This window comes from Staurois parvus, unplaced genomic scaffold (genome assembly GCF_062004578.1).
Source record: "Staurois parvus isolate SC_StPar_1 unplaced genomic scaffold, SC_StPar_1.0 ptg000090l, whole genome shotgun sequence".
NCBI classification, from domain to species: Eukaryota; Metazoa; Chordata; class Amphibia; order Anura; family Ranidae; genus Staurois; species Staurois parvus.
In genome coordinates, this window is record NW_028317886.1 from 9,842,514 (window position 1) to 9,858,076 (window position 15,563).

The 15,563-nt window shown below is 40.0% G+C and overlaps 1 protein-coding gene across 1 annotated transcript in view; it reads left to right on the top strand.

Annotated features, from left to right (window-relative positions):
• Positions 1–15,563, top strand: part of GASK1B (golgi associated kinase 1B) — a 95,409-nt gene that overhangs the window by 19,176 nt on the left and 60,670 nt on the right. The gene's annotated exons all lie outside the window — the stretch shown is intronic.

The window sequence follows — 15,563 nt, forward strand, 5'->3', positions numbered from 1 at the left end:
TCCCTGATGCTGTTACAGCACGGAGATAACAATGACATTGTACCATACGTTGATTCTGTACCATTGTATGCAGGATTTTTCTCCATGGTGATAGTCTAGTGTTTTTATTTCAGTTGGCCTCTTGCTTCCCAGAGTATCATGACTAGAAAACGTGATGCACATGTAATTCAATGTATCTCTTGCTGAGCTGTTATATTACCCACAACATCAATGGAGATTGTGTTGTGCTTCATCAAATGTCTGAGTTGTAACTATCTTTAAAAAGCCACATTTCAGTTATCGCATATGTATGTTCTTTGGACCATACATATGCAGTACCTGAAATGTGGCTTTTTAAAGACATAACAAAAAGGCATGTTATTAGTTTATTCATGATATATACTATGTTGCCAAAAGTATTGGGACACCTCTCCAAATCATTGGATTCAGGTGTTCCAATCACCTCCATGGCCACAGGTAAATAAAATCAAGCACCTAGGCATGCAGACTGCTTCTACAAACATTTGTGAAAGAATGGGTCGCTCTCAGAACCTTAGGAAATTCAAGCGTGGTACCATGATAGGTTGCAACCTGTGTAATAAGTCCATCCATGACATTTCCTTGCTACTAAATATTCCATGATCAGCTGTTAGTGGTATTATAACAAAGTGGAAGCAACTGGGAACAACAGCAACTCAGCCAAGAAGAGGTAGGCCACATAAAATGACAGAGCAGGGTCAGCGCATGCTGAAGCACACAGTGCGCAGGAGTCGCCAACTGTCTGCAGAGTCAATAGGTAAAGACCTCCAAACTTTGTGTGGCTTTCAGATTAGCACAACAACAGTGCGTAGAGAGCTTCATGGAATGGGTTTCCATGGCTGAGCAGCTGCATCCAAGCCTTACGTCACCAAGTGCAATGCAAAGCGCCGGAGGCAGTGGTGTAAAGCATGCTGCCACTGGACTCTAGAGCAGTGGCGACATGTTCTCTGGAGTGACCAATCATGCTTCTCTGTCTGGCAATCCGATGGATGTGTCTGGATTTGGTTGTTGCCAGGAGAAAGGTACTTGCCTGACTGCATTGTGCCAAATATAAAGTTTGGTGGAGGGTGGATTATGGTGTGGGGTTGTTATTCAGGAGTTAGGCTTGGCGCCTTAGTTCCAGTGAAGGAATGTCTTAATGCATCAGCATACCAATACATTTTGGACAAATTCATGTTTCCAACTTTGTGGGAACAGTTTGGGGATGACCCCTTCCTGTTCCAATATGACTGCGCACCAGTGCACAAAGCAAGGTCCATAAAAGACAAGGGTTGGGTGAGTAAGTTTGGGGTAGAAGAAACTGAGTGGCCAGCACACAATTCTGACCTCAATCCGACAGAACACCTTTGGAAATTGACTGGCCTGCACAGAGTCCTGACTTCAACCCAACAGAACACCTTTGGGATGAATTAGAGAGGAGACTGTGAGCCAGGCCTTCTCATCCGACATCAGTGCCTGACCTCACAAATGTGCTTCTGGAAGAATGGTCAAAGATTCCCATAGACACACTCCTAAACCTTTGTGGACAGCCTTCCCAGAAGAGTTGAAGCCGTTATAGCTGCAAAGGGTGGGCCAGCTCAATATTGAACCCTATGAACTAAGACTGGGATGTCATTAACATTCATGTACGTGTAAAGGCAGGCGTCCCAATGGTTTTGGCAATATTTTGTATATGACTGTCCTGCTGTGGCATTAAAGTAATATTAAAGGCATTTTGTTTCAATTAACTAAGATGCTATACTTACTGTACCTGCTTTGTACAGTGTTTCAATTAACTAACATGCTATACTTACTGTACCTGCTTTGTACAGTGGTTTTGCACAGAGCAGCCCCCCAATCCTTCTCTTCTAGGGTTCCCCCACCTGCACTCCTGGCCCCTCCTCCCTGCCTAGTGACCCCAGAGGAGCAATTTACTATAGGGGTACCCAAACAGGCTCGCTCCCTTCACACACAGAGCCGCAGCTCAGTCCCACCCCTTCTCTCTCCGGATGTGATTGACAGCAGCTAAAAGCTCCTGCTGCTGTCTCACTTTCATGCTTAGAATGCATGAAGGCAAAAAAAAACCTTGAGCCTTTACAACCACTTTAAAATTATCTCTTTGGATTTGATTGTGATTACTTGATCGGATACTGTACAAGCCAGTAGCAACTTGTATACAAACAAACCAAAATCAAAAGTGACAAAATCCTCAATGGTTCCTGTTTGTGACGTCACAGAAGAGGGACAGGAACTTCTGTTTCTTTTACTCTTCATAGTGAACGCAACCTGTATCATCGGTACACCAGGCTCTCCAATGAGATGGGTGAGCCTGGTAAAATCAATTGTGGTGGGAGGGGGGTAACTGCCTTCCTTCACCTGTATAGCCACTTTTACAAGATCACTTTTACAAAAAAAAAGAATCGCTGATAGAAGAGAATGGTATCAAGATCATGGTTGTAGATGCCGCCATCATCCTGGTATAACCAAAATTGATTACTTTTATAAAAAAACACATTATGACTTAAATAACTTAATGTAATGTCAGTGGGTTTCAGAGCGAAATAGAGTCTAAAGCTAGCCATACATGGATAGAAAACTGGACAAATATTTGTACAAAAATTTGAAACGTACTTTCAATTTAACATTTGTTGGCCCTGTCATTGTACTGGAATATTTCCTGTAAATTGCAACATTTTTCTAATAATTTTCAACATTAAAATTTGCTTTTTTCTGATCGAATACTACTACTAATTCCCTACAGTTCATGCACATTTCACTTAAAATTAGTTTTGTGAATGTAATAAATTATAAGAAATATGTTTGATAGAAAAAAATTTCTAACATGTTCTTTTTTGATCTAGACAGCAAATATCGACTGTTGCAGTAAGCATACTAATGATACATAAATCAAATGATTGATCTACTTGATTTTTTGTTAGATTTTCTATCCATATATGGCCAGCTTAAGTTCTATTAGCATGATCTAAGATTTTTTTTTTTTTCAGTAATGCAACGGCTAATCTGTAATTCCTTTTTGCTGACGTTATTGTCCTCTGGGTCATTTGGATGTGCATATGTAAATTTGTCTGTGGTCAGAGAAGTGCTAGCCATCTGACTATTTGTTCTGGAATGTACTCTTATTTGTTCAGGTTGTTGTGTTGACCAGCACACACAATACACAGTCTGTTCTCAGAAAGTTAATGTACAAGTGCAAATAGGGATAATAATGTAAAACTGGCCATACAGTATATACAAAGTTCGCTGCCTAACCCATCTTATACTAAATCTTTGCACCCCCATCTTTAGATGATTGGCCATATAGGCATTTTCCCCAGACTATGTCTGAGAATAAATTGTAAATTTGCTCATTCACAAGTAGAGAAGTGTACATGGATCACCTATCTGCTGACTAAAGACCATGAAGCTACTCTCCAGTTTCCATGCATCAGGTATTTGCCTATACCTAAATCAAATTGCTTGGCTACAACTTGTAATTGTTCAATTACAATGGCCAACACTGTAAAAATATATAAAGAGGACCTGTATAGAAGTGCGGTATTAAGCACTTGTCTATGGGCCAATTTTCTTTTGCTCACATGTTAAATCTGGATTTTTGTGCTAGAAATGATTGTAAACCCCCTCAAAATGTACTATATATACTTTCTAAAAGCAGAGACCCTGAAGAATAAAAGCGGTAGTAGTAGCTTTTATGCTGCACAATATTTGCACAGTTATTTTTTAAAGGCATAGTTTCAGGAATAACTACACTAGTCCTTAGAAAACACTACGTTGCTCAATCCAAGGTGCTTCAGAATGCGTTATGGTGTGCAATGCTTTCTCGTGTGCAGCCCTCCACAGATCAGGGAAATTCAAGTCAACTGTAAAAACACACACAAGAGGACGCAAACTCCCTCATGCGTTATCTCCATAAAATGTATTGATACCTTAGAGCAGGGGTGGGCAACTGTGGCCCTCCAGCTGTTGTAGAACTACAAGTCCCATCATGCCTCTGCCTTTGGGAGTCATGCTTGCAATTGTCAGTTTTGCAATGCCTCATGGGACTTGTAGTTCACCAACAGCTGGAGGGCCAAAGTTGCCCACCCCTGCCTTAGAGACAAATAAATACTCATAAATGATTAAATAAAGCAGGCATGTAACAAGAATATTTCAGCCTCAGTCCCATCTTGGAACTGCCTGGGCAGAAAGCTAGTGGGTTTTGGGAGTTGAGCCCCCTTCCTCAGAGCTGAACCAACCAAGGGTCCTGTCTGCCCTTAAATGGCCAAGGGTCACCAATGACCCTCCTCTCTGTCAAAGGGCCAGTGGATGAGGTCAGGACATATCCACCCCATATGTCTTGAAACTCAAGAGACAACAAAGAATATATATAATGCATAAAAATAACAAAAAATGGCAAAAATAAATCAACTCAACTAGATTCCAAAAGTATGCTGCTGTGTCCTAACAAAAAAATGGAAGACCAGCAAACTCAGTAATGACCACCGAAAATGTCCACACGTCATAGTACTTACTCTCCATGAACCAGTAGGTTTATGGAGAGTAAGTACTTTGAAGTGTGGACATTTTTGGTGGTCAGTACTGGGTTTGCTAGGAGGTTAAAAACCTTCAGCCTTGGTTAATGGAGATTAAATCTGGGCAGCACAGTGGTTAAATGGTTAGCACTTCCGCCTGGCAGTACTAGGGTCGTTGGTTCACTCAGTAATGACCACCAAAAATGTCCACACGTCATAGTACTTACTCTCCATGAACTAGTTGGTTTATGGAGAGTAAGTACTTTGAAGTGTGGACATTTTTGGTGGTCAGTACTGGGTTTGCTAGGACGTTAAAAACCTTCAGCCTTGGTTAAGGGAGATCATATCTGGGCAGCACAGTGGCTAAATGGTTAGCACTTCCGCCTGGCAGCACTAGGGTAGTTGGTTCACATCCCATCTATGGCACCTCCTGCCTGAAGTTTGCATGTTCTCCCTGTGCCTGTGTGGGTTTCCTCCCACACTCCAAAGACATGCTGGTAGGTTAATTGGATCCTGTCTAAATTAGCCCTTGTATATGAATGTGAGTTAGGGACCTCAGATTGTATGCCCCTTGAGGGTTAGGGACTGATGTGAATGTACAATATATATGTAAAGCGCTGCATAAATTGATGGCGCTATATAAGTACCATAAATAAATAAATCTAGACACCCTCATGCAGCTGTGGAACAGCAGATCCCTTCTAATAATTCCACCCAGAAAAAGATCATTATGCACGTATTCTATTGCTTCAGGAAGACTCTGGATTGAACTGCTCTGTTTGGCCTCCATAGTCAGATGATATGTTGTGATGTCACTTCTGATGTCACTACTCTCATGATGTAAACACAACAACAACAACACAACTGTGCTTTACATTCACTTCTAAAACACACTCCTATGGAGCAGTCCATATGCTCAGGATCTGATTGTTTCGGCTTCAGTTTGGTGCTGGACCCCAGCTGTCAATGACAGCTGATGGTTCCAGTGCTAGTGCTATGTGCTACCAGATGCCCACAGGAGTCGCTAAGACCAGTCACTGCTTTAAAATGGCACTGGCAAAAGTAACTGCTATCCCAGCCCCATTTTAAAATGTCTGGAACTCAAGTAGTTAAACTGACTTAGGGGTTAGGTTTTGGGGCTTCATGGGTCTTTTACCTTTTTCATGAATCTGACTATAAGGTGTAGACACCTGATATCTTCACCTCTCATACTCAAATACCAGTTCTAAAGTTTATTTCAGGGCAAAATAAGAAAATAAAAGTACATACGCAGTACATATCTGCAATACTTGTACATTTCACAATGTCTCAACCACTCCTACTCACAGATTTCCACAACATAAAGCCTATTTATTTCATGGTCCAAAATAAGAACTAGGAAGGCTCGTTAAGATAACATGGAGTGTGTGGAGAGGACACAGGACAGCTCTCAATTTCTGAATGGATCAATAGGTTTGTTATGTCAAACAGATATGACAAAATGTCTCCAATGGTATACTAAACGAAGCAAGAAAGAGTTAATAAGATAATTTCCTTGTTAGAACAGTATTAAACAGATGAAAGTAATTTATTGTAACATGCCAGTCCTTAAATAATTTGGCTGCATTTGTTTTCCTTTTTAGGCTTTTTTTTTTTATTCTTACCTGGTAATATGGCCAGTAATGCACTTCCTGTCTTATGGTACCTCCACCCTGGATAGAGGAGCAGTAATGACACCCTTGAACAGCAGCATTGTCAATCTCGGTAGAGGTGCAGGTGAACTGGCAGATTTAGAAGGACTTGGCTAACAAATGAAAGTAGAACTCCAACACTTTTAAGCAGTTACAGCAACAGTTTTTTTTTTACTTTTTGGGATAAAGGTTTCACACAAATGAATAAAAGCTGACCAATTGCAAGCACCCCTGTAAGTGGTAAATGGTTTGTCTCAACACTCTGTCACTTTTACTGGGTAGCTTGGCCTGTTGAAGTAAATTGAAAAATAGTCAGATAGGTGAAAATAAACAAGAAAAGCTGAAAACTAGTGCAGCCACCACATCTAAGAATAGATAAGTGGAAATATAATATTTAGGAGGGTTTAATGTGTTTTAATTCAATGTGTCCCCACCAGTATTGTGTAATGTTTATGAATGTTTTCAGTCATCCAAGCAGTACAATAAAATGTCAGAGAAATCTTTGCAGTTCAAGAACTGTGGAGGTTATTTGAATGAATCTACTTGTGGATGAACTACAATGAATCTAGATCAGTGGTGGGCAACCTTTTTTTTCAACTGAGCCAAATCTCGCCAAAACCACGATTGAAATTTATTTTGAGAGCCACATTTTTAAAACTGAAAATACATAGGATGGTACACTGTTTTTAGTTTCAATAAGTTTTTATAGTAATTCATCCCCCATATAGTAATTCATCCCCCATAAAGTAATTAATCCCCCATATAGTAATTCATCCCCCATAGTAATTCATCCCCCATATAGTAATTCATCCCCCATAGTAATTCATCCCCCATAGTAATTCATCCCCCATATAGTAATTCATCCCCCATAGTAATTCATCCCCCATAGTAATTCATCCCCATAGTAATTCATCCCCCATAGTAATTCATCCCCCATATAGTAATTCATCCCCCATATAGTAATTCATCCCCCATATAGTAATTCATCCCCCATAGTAATTCATCCCCCATATAGTAATTCATCCCCCATAGTAATTCATTCCCCATATAGTAATTCATCCCCCATAGTAATTCATCCCCCATATAGTAATTAATCCCCCATATAGTAATTCATCCCCCATAGTAATTCATCCCCCATATAGTAATTCATCCCCCATAGTAATTCATCCCCCCTATAGTAATTCATCCCCCATAGTAATTCATCCCCCATATAGTAATTCATCCCCCCTATAGTAATTCATCCCCCATAGTAATTCATCTCCCCTATAGTAATTCATCCCCCATATTAATTCATCCCTCATATAGTAGTACTAGGTAAGTAGCAAGTAGTAAGCCAAGTCCCCCCTGTGTCAATTCACTTACCTTTGCTCCGCGCGTCCCTCTCGCCGTGTTCCCGCGCCGTTCCGGTCTTCAGGGCGGACTGTGAGAGGAGCCTAGCTCCTCTCACGTTCGTCACGCTGCCCCGCCTACACACATCCTGACAGCCAATCACTGGCTATCAGGATGTGAGTGGCAGCGAGACTGACCAATCATTGCATTTGAGCGCGCTGCCCTGGCTGTTTTTTTTTTACATCACGCTGCAGAGTCCCTGCCGCCCGAGAGGAGGGAGGGGAGCGGGCGCCCGGCACACAAGAGCCGCATTAAAGCGTGTAAAGAGCCGCATGTGGCTCGCGAGCCGCGGCTTGCCGACCACTGATCTAGATTATTTATCCCTTGATATCCCATATACTGACTGACTCAAGCAACATGGATTATTTTTAATCCTTATATTGCTAGCATTAGTAAATAGATAGGAAAGTCAATTATATTTACTTGATTTAAGGTGTTTGGTTTTTTGGGGTTTTTTTTACATTTCTTCAGTTACTTCCTGGTTTCCATTCCTAGGCAAATGATGTCATACATCCCAGGAGTCTTCAGAAGGGGAGGGAGAGTTCTCAGGCTCAGCCAATGCCTAAGCTAAGGTTAGATAGATTCCAGGAAATAAATGCTACCTGAATCATCTGACCTTACTCAAGATGGCCACTGGCAGAAATGATAGGGGGTGTTTTTCATAATGATTTCAATGCAAAATAAAGCATGGAGACATGGATGGATGGGGGAGTTTGCTTTGAATATTAAAAATGAATTAAATAGTATTTTTGGTTTGTGGTACTCAGATGCAGTGCAGTTCCACTCAGGGGAGGACTGACCATTTGGAAACTCGGGCACTGCCCGAGGGCCCGGGGTCAGTAGGGGGCCCCATGAGATGCCCCTGGTAGCTTTTTCATAGGCTTTTTTGAGTTTGGGCAAGGACACAGAGGCCCCATGATTCCCTATTGCCCGGGGGCCCCATGAGTTGTCAGTCTGCCCCTGGTTCCACTTTAATAGACTATCTGTTCTAATTAAAAAGTGATGGAAGGCCAAGCCAGGGTACTGCTGAAGTGTGAATGTTCCATAGCATCATGCTTGTTCAGTGGAAACAGTGTAGTTTATTGTAAATGAAAAGAGAATGATTGTTTTGGTAGGACAAGAAGAGATTAGGTTTAGGTTTGCGTGTGTGTATCTAGCAGCTCTGCATTTCGCTATCTCCAAGCAGTTTCCTCAGGAAGGTGACTCAGGCTTAAAGTGTGTCTGTTCCATTTTGATATTATTGTTGTGCCAATTCTTTGTCACATTAATGCTGTTAACACATTTGCTTTTAAATATGGAAAGGTGATCATTTCCTTGTTTTATTGGTGTATCACTTATCACAAATTGCACACAAAGTTTACTGTATATTTTGGCAAAGTAAAACTAGTCTTTAAATAGGCTGGCCATTTATAAGAGGAAAAAACACTTCTTAGCAGTTATAGTGGTTATGGTCAACCTGTAAGATCTTTTCCAATATGTCTGTAGCTGGTGTCAGTAAGAGAGGTGGTGACTGGTCAGACACTGATACAAAGAGCGCCCAATCTGAAATAGTGGGGAGGACGACCACACAACCTTGGATTTAGGTATGGTTTATTCTGATTTCTCTTATCCTCTAGACTAGTGGTAGGCAACCTCTACCTGAACAACATGGAAGACATAAAAGATCACCGGGCACAGTGTTGCCTCTTCACACCTGATTTAAACCTCAAATTGCCGTACTACCGTGTCACAATCGTGTGCATTGCGCGGCAATCATGGGTTTAAATCAGGTGGTGAGGAGGAAACATATTGCCTTCTCACCATCTGTTAAACACACTCGGATAGCTTTGCAGAGGAACAGCAGTGCCTGCTGCACTTGTGAATGAGCCCTTAGTTGCATCCAGAAGTGGCACTCTTAGGGCTCGTTCACATGTAAAGAGGAGGGGTAGTAAAACCCTGAGGTTGAGTCAAGGTTTTACCGTCCCCAATCCCTATCCCCTTTAGCCGCTGAGGCAGCAGCCAAAGGTGTACACAAGCCACAGAACGAATGACACCCCTGTTGCTTTTGGTGGGTGCTACCACCTCACGATCAGACCCATTCAAGTAAAAGGAGCCATACTACAAGTGCCCCATAACTGCATGCTTCTGCAAGGTCCAAGGGGTTAAAACAGGTGGTGAGAAAGCAATACTTTGCTGCCTGTTTAACCCCTTGTTTACTGTACTGCACAAGGTTGCAGGGCGCTTGCAGAGCGGCCTCATTCATTTGAATAGATCATGCTTGGCAGGTGCTACACCCACCAACCATGATAGGGTGTAGGAGCCAGCACTACAGAGGAGACATCGGCTTATGCGACCCTTGCTCCCTACTACAGCTCCAACTTTTCAAGTAGTCCCTCTGGATTGCCTTCTGTTTGTTGCTCCGGGATGGCAGGTCAGTAAGCCCTGACTGTGATATTCCAGTCACCTGGCCAAGATCTACTGTTTGCTGACCCCCGCTCTAAACAAAACAAGCATTTCACACTCTGATGGTTGTGGGTGGGAAAGGCATTTTGAATCATTTTAAAAACGCTCAAGTAAGGCTTTGATCTTTCTCCCAAAAAAGTTAACCCATAATACTGAAACAAAGCCTGTAACGCAGCCTTTCTCAACCTTTTGAAAACAGAGGAACACTTGAAATAACTTTTAGGTCTCAGGGAACCCCCCCCCCCCCCCCCCGCTGACAATGACTGTATCTACAATGCATGATACATTAGTCTGATGGTCAGTGGGAAGAATGCTTCTTATACAAATGGTCAGAGGGAAGATTTACCCCCTTACAGATAGCTAAAAAAAATAAATGGTGTCAGTGGGAACTTGAGAGAGATGCAAAAGTTGTTCATTAATCAAAAATAATCCTGTGCTAAATCAAGATTGCTGCACCCAAATCACAGTCCAGATATAAGACATGCACAAAATAATTTAACCAAAAAAATTAGATGCGTTGTCCCTATAAGAATTCAGTGTTGCATAAATCAGATTTAAATAAGTTAAAAAGTGATATCAATCCATCCACAATCCAAATATATGAAATGCATAATATGCATTTCATAAACGTGCAAGCAAAAAAGTAAGTGCTATCAATAATGAAAAAACTAATACCTAATGTATATAAAGTGCAAAAGATCATAAATAAGTGCAATTTATAAATAAAATGAATCAGAAATAAATCCCCCAGAAGAAATTCCCAAATTCATAAAGATCACAATGCTTTTAGCTCATAATCGTGAAAAAAAAATCAAAAAGTCCAAAGAAAGAAAAAAAGACAGAGAGATCCCAAGATGTGATCAGCTTCCAAGTGCAATGAGCATGCAACTTAGTGCCACAGGAGAGAAGGTGCCACCAAATCATTCCACCAAAGGGCTAACAGGCTCCTCACCATATAGCTTGATCCCACATATATGTTCATGTACATTGTAAGTGTCATTCTATTATATTAAAAGAAGTGGTTTTACAATATACTGCAGTATGGCATGCGGAGTGCATCCTTGTTAGATAGCTGAAGAGTATAAACTGGAATTATGGATAGAGTGAGCAGTGGGCATCAAGGCAGTTCATGATCTCTTTGTGGGAGCAAACTATTTGGTAAGGAGCCTGTTAACTCTTGGTGGATTGATCTGGTGGCTCCCTCTCTCCTGTTGCACTAAGTTGTATGCTCATTTTATTTGGAAGCTGATCACATCTTGGGATATTTATTTATTTATTTATTTGGACTGTTATGAATTTAGATTTTTTTTTTCACGGATATGGATTTTATTTATATATTGCACTAATTTAGGATCTTTTGCACGTTTTATATGTGAGGTATTAGTGTAATTTTTTTCATTTCACTGACTTTTTTTGCTTGCACTTTTATGAAGTGCATGTTATGAATTTTATATATTTAGATTGTGGATGGGTTAATATCACTTTTTAAATTATTTATATGTGGTGTATGCAACATTGAATTCTTAATGAGACATCGCATCTAATTTTTGAGTTAAAAAATTGTTCATTGCTCATAGCGACCTCTGGAGGAGCCCTGGCTGAGAAACCCTGCTGTAACACGTAACCTGAACACTGCCGTTTTCCTTCCCTTTAGAATGTTCCTTCAACACATGCCCTTAATCCTAAAATGTAACCCCTAACCCCTTGACTTAATGACTGACAGTAGATTAGTCCCTTCAAATATATACTTTGGCATTGCAGAAACTATTTTGTCAACATGTGCTGGGATCAGTTCCCAGTTTCTTCACTAAAAAAATTAGTGAAGAAACAGCAGCACCAAAACTACCTGTCAATCATTTCTGGTCTGTCCAAAATTTTGCATTCCAGCTGTTAGTGTGAGCCTCTTGACTGGTAACTTAAAGCGGAACTTCACCCAGAAGGGAAAGTTCTGCTTGCTTGTTTGCCTCCCCCCCTCCACTGTTAAATGTAGCACTTTTTGAGAGGGAGGGAGGAACAGGTACCTGGTTTTGACAGGTACCCACTCCCACTTTTGGTCAGATGTGCTGGTGCGATCTGAGATTGAACTTCAGCCCTCCTCCTTCCCCCGCAACCTTCTGGGACAATTCACAGGTCTCGGAAGACTGCTAGACCATCCACTAAGTGCAGCATACTTTGCGCATTCACAGTAGGAAACTGGCTGTGAAGCCGCAAGGCTTCCCTTCCAGTTTCCCTTACTGAAGATGCCGGTTCCTCCACCTGAAGCCGATTGAAGAATCAGCTTAGGTGAGTACAACGCTGGATTCCTGGACAAGTAAGTGTCCTTATATTAAAAGTCATCATCTACAGAATTTTTTGTAGCTGCTGACTTTTAATTTGTTGGTGGGGAGCCTGGAGCTCTGCTTTAAAGTGAACCTGTACTCCATTTTAACATTTAAAAGAAAAAAAACTACGATCTAAGACCAGACATCAGATGCTTCCTATTAGCTTAATTAACCAGAAAAGCTTCTTCTATGCCGAAATCTATAATCTATTTATATTTTCGCAGGGCCCCAGTAAGTAGTTGACCCATTAGGACCTAATCAAAGTAATTGATTTAACATTTCCAATCATTATACATACAGTCCGCTCCTGATAACATCATATGACAAAACGCGTAGGGCGTGGCTTGACAACACCACTTTTGTCTCTTGAGAGGGAATACAGAGGATCGCAGTGTCCTAGGATTTTGAAAGTGTCATATACATGCTGTATATGTAAGTGCAATGTTTAGGTGTTTTTTTACTTAATAAAAGCAATATTACACTATGGAAGCTCTTCTTTGATGATTTTCACGGCGGTGGAGGAGTTTTTTGGATGGTCCGGAGTGTTTTTTTCACATATGGAGTCCGAAACCAATGAATAGAGCCATCCAGAAAATACAGGCGGCTGATTGCTGTAGAGGCATGCCGAGACATCAAAAGCACAGTTTGACCTACCTATGAAGGTGGTCAAAAACTTGGGGTGAGTGGGGCTGTGGAGGGGAAGCATTAAATGGAGCACTCAACCTTTATGGATAAGAAGATTGATCACCGAATCACTTTGTTTCACAGGTGTGGATGGAGTAAGTGTCTCACATTGGGACTTTAATATATATATACTTGGATGTAGAGGTGCACTGGGACTTTATGTTAGATGCATTGGATTTATGTTTATTACCACTATGTTTTGACCGATATTGGTTCTATTTGGAAGGTTATATTTTGTTTGGTACACTATTTGCACAGCATCCCACTATTATAGCACAGATTTTAAGCATTGGTTTAGCACGTATGACATATAGGCAAGTTATAATTCTCCCCTGGCATAGGGAAACACGGAGGTACCATTTGTAACAATTTTCATAATATATTTCATATTTATATGTCATATAGGGATCACATTTACTTATTTGTGGGTTACTATCACGAACGGACTGTGGCATTTTTTTACACTGGTATTCACACATATGTTTACATTTACACTTGTGTTATTGCTAGCAGCAGCCATTATATCTACTTTTTAATATAGTCCACTGCGCAGGCTCCATTTTATACATTATACATTTTGACACCTGAACTCTCTCCAGATTTTGTACGTACACACAAAAAACTGAGATATTTACCATATTTAACCATTTAATGACCATTGGCAATAGTACATCTGTTATGCAGGGATATTTAAAAAAAGGCTGTAGACCTACTGTTGTTGCACAGGGATTCATACTCCAAAGTCGAGTCATAGCCCTAGAAATATTGCCAAGAACCAGTCAGAGGGGCTTCCAATAACAGATCTCTATGAAAGGCTACATAGATTGTGTGACAAAAGTGTACTGTGTAATTTCTTATTTCAAGCAATTTTTTTACAATTTGATCATAACATATTTTCATTTTAGTACACCTTCAACCTAACAGATTGTGCAATCAGTTTGTATCGTGTGCAGCCTACTTAAGCATGATGAATAGATTTCACCATAACAATGATGCTTGTGGACTGAGGCCTTACTCAGACACGAGTTGGGATAATGACAATCTTCATCTTCCAGTTTGAGAAAGCTGCATTTATTTCATAGAACGCAAAAAAAAACACCATTCAAAAGATCATAGAAACCACAAAATAACAAATTACTGAGCTGTAATTAGGTTGAAATTAAAGGGAGGGAAAACTGTTCTGTGGAAGAGAATGCTCAAAGTGAATACATATGAGAGTCAACTTTTTCCTGGCATGTGTCATTGTGACAAGTGGAAATTTTTGTTTTATATGAAGTTTTGGATGTTATCCTGATGAACACGTTTCTACAATACGGTCTGCTGTAAATGTCTGTTGAGTTTATCATGTTAGTAACATTTCTTGTGGAGATTGAATACTTAGATATTTATGCTAAAACAATGTAATGGTATTTTATCCTATCCTACAAAAAAGACATCTCTCCTTTGAAGATATCTTACTACACATCACTTTAATATACAAAGTTAGTTCTCAGATTACATAGTTCACTATGGCGGGAGTATGCCCAGCTGACTTCCCAGACAGGATGAGGGTGATGAGGGTGTATTCCAGGAGGAAATATGCTGGATGTCAAGGTAGTGATTAAAGACTTGCCATTTACATTATAAATTGGAAGATAAATATCAGATCTTTCTATGAAAAACAACGCTTAAACTTAAAACATAATTCAGAACTGTTATATATGAACTTTTAGTAGATACCAAATAAAAAATAATGTTGCCAGTTATATATCAGCAGTATGTTTCATTTCGTGGATTGTGATGACACCATAATTAAATTTACAGATACATCTTTAATACCTACTCCTAACTGCAGGAAAGTCAATAAAAAGTCCTAACGCATTTATGGAACATCTTGTTTTTGGAAATGGATAAACAAGTCCCTGTGTAAAGAATGCAAATGGATTTGTGACACATATATTGCTCAGTGAATGTAAAGACAGTACTGCAGTGATGTGTATATGCCTTTACAAACACATAAAAGTGGAACTTTACAAGCCTGCATGAATAGATAAAAACATCTCTATGATTCCTGAAGGGTAGACCCTAGACACTATATACTACATGTGTTGTTGGACCATATAGACTTTGTAAGTTGCAAATACAGGTACATCTCAATAAATTATAATATCATCAAAACGTTAATTTATTTCAGTAATTCAATTCAATAAGTGAAACTCATATATTATATAGATTCATTTCATGCAGAGTGATATATTTCAAGCATTTCTTTCTTTTAATTTTGATGATTATAGCTTACAACTAGTAAAAACCCAAAAATCAGTATCTCAGAAAATTTTAATATTATGAAAAAATTCAATACTGTAGACTCATGGGGGTTTATTTACTAAAGCTGGAGAGTCCAAAATCAGACTCCCTTCTGTATAGAAACCAATCAGCTTCTAACCTCAGCTTGTTCAATGAAGCTTTGGCAATGAAACCTGGAAGCTGATTGGTTTCTATGCAGAAGGGAGTCTGATTTTGGACTCTCCAGCTTTAGTAAATAAACCCCA